Source organism: Tupaia chinensis, unplaced genomic scaffold (assembly GCF_000334495.1).
Source record: "Tupaia chinensis unplaced genomic scaffold, TupChi_1.0 Scaffold000212_1, whole genome shotgun sequence".
Classification (NCBI taxonomy): Eukaryota; Metazoa; Chordata; class Mammalia; order Scandentia; family Tupaiidae; genus Tupaia; species Tupaia belangeri.
Genome location: NW_006159687.1, coordinates 1569828 through 1572000, shown reverse-complemented (window position 1 = coordinate 1572000; position 2173 = coordinate 1569828).

The following is a 2173-nucleotide window of genomic DNA, read 5'->3' as shown; positions in this document are numbered from 1 at the left end:
TAGCAAGAACGTGGCCAGAAAAAAAAAAAAAAAAGATTTGCCATAGGGCATGTGCACTCGCCAGAGAAAGAAGGTGAGAAGGAGTCTCCCCCCCGAGGGATAGCAATTCCACAATCCCTTCTCCATTCTCCTCTCAGGATTTTGGGCACACACACACACCTGGTATATTTCTCAAGTCACTGGGTCTGGGACTTGAACAGTGCACTTAGCCATGTAGGATCGAGCACCTTAACCAACACACCACTGCTGGCCTCCTTAATTCTTTTTATTTAATTTACTTTTGTTTTAAAATACACTAGAAGGCATGGGTGCTCACTATAGGAAGAGACACAGAGTGAGAACACACCCTCAGAGGGGATAACCATGCTGCAATCCCTTCTTTTCCATTTGTCCCCGCTCTTGGGATTCGGGGCACACACATACACCCACGTGGCGTGTTTATCCAGCCATTGGGTCCAGTACTCTAACCCTGCGCTTGGCTGTATGGGATCCAGTCACCTTAACTGCCACCCCACTGGCTGGTCCGCAAACACCTGATCCTAATGTTGGTTCTGAGAGCAATTGGTAGTCATTGGAGGCTTGCCATCAATGAGCTGGTATCATTATATATAATTATTCTATATGAATTTTAGAGTGAGTTGCAAGAAGAACATGGAGGCCGATAAGGCGTTTATTATTACGTTGTCTGAGATGGATGCAGGGCACATGCACTCTCCACACAGAGAGAAAGGGAAGGTGAGGAAGCAACCCTCCCCACAGGGGAATGGCCATGCCTCAAACCCTTCTCCTCCATAGAGAAAATGAAGCAAAACAAAAAACAAGGTAGAACTGAATTAGGTAGTGATGACAGACATGCAGAAGGCTATAGACATTCAAGCGGTAGAATTGGTAGAATCGTTAAGGTTTACGACCTTAACAGTTAGTGCTGGGAGGCAGGAAGTAAGAGTCTAAGGAGCTGCCCAGATTTCTGGTTTGAGTGTCTGAGCTTTAGCTTCCTTAGCTGGAACAGTGAAGAACAGACTGGAACCCAGAACCGGTGTCATGGGCAGTGGGGCACCACTACGCAATACTGGAGCCCTGTGGGAGGCTCTGGGTTCGAAGCCCAGGTCCACCAAACCACCAGGCACTCCCACACACGATTCTGGCTGGCCAGAAGGCAGGCTTGGGAATGAAGTCGTGGCCTTACCCCATGGTGAGACCCTGTCACGGGTAGTTATCTTTCTATCTCTCTCCTTCCTGCCTTCCTCTCTCTCACTAAATAAATAAATAAGGTAAAAAAGTAAACAAATAGCAGATTAAGAGAGGCAGGCTATGACTAGGAGTTCTCATAAAACTTGATAATAGCATGTGACGAAATATTGGTACACCCAGTAAGTTGCACACCTATCTTTTATGTATGTTTTCTTTATTCATAATAGAATGTGTGTGCACACATGTGAGAGAAAGACAGAGAGAGGTGAGGACCCTCCACAGGGTCTGATCATGCTGCAATACCCTTCCTCCAGTCCTCCCACCCATCAGATCGTGAGCGTTCACTCACACGTGCCAGAGGGTTTCCAGCTAACAAGGCTGGGGATCCGACCCACGGTTGCCATGTGGAATCCAGCTTCTCTTGAGCAGTGCATTACCACTGCACCACAGAGCCAGCTCTAAGTTCTTCATAAGAGAAGAATAAGCATTAGCGACACAGCGAGGGCACCATACATTGGTACAGACACTGTGGGGGGCAACTTCGCAGAATCTAGCCCTTTAGACCCATCAATTCCAGTTTTCAGAACTGACATCAGAAAATACACATGCACTGGGGAGAATGTATAAGGATGCAGACTACAGCATTTTTTTGTGATCTGAAAAGTTCAGACTACTGGACAAGCTCCATGGCCACATGGTTAAGGGAGTTAGATTCCACATGGTTGGAAACCCAGCTGTTGGTGACTCAAAATACACTAGGCATGTATGCATGCATACCTCAAATCCTGGCAGGATGGAGAAATGGAGAAGGGATTGAAGTGTGATTGTACCCCACTGGGGAGTGCGTTCTGCCACTCCCCCCATCTCTCTCTCTCTCTCTCTCTCTCTCTCGTGAATATGCACGCTGCCCTTTAATAAACTACCTACCTAAACGACCCTTGATATGAAAATGGTTAAGTAAGCCATGCCAGTGTTTGCAGCC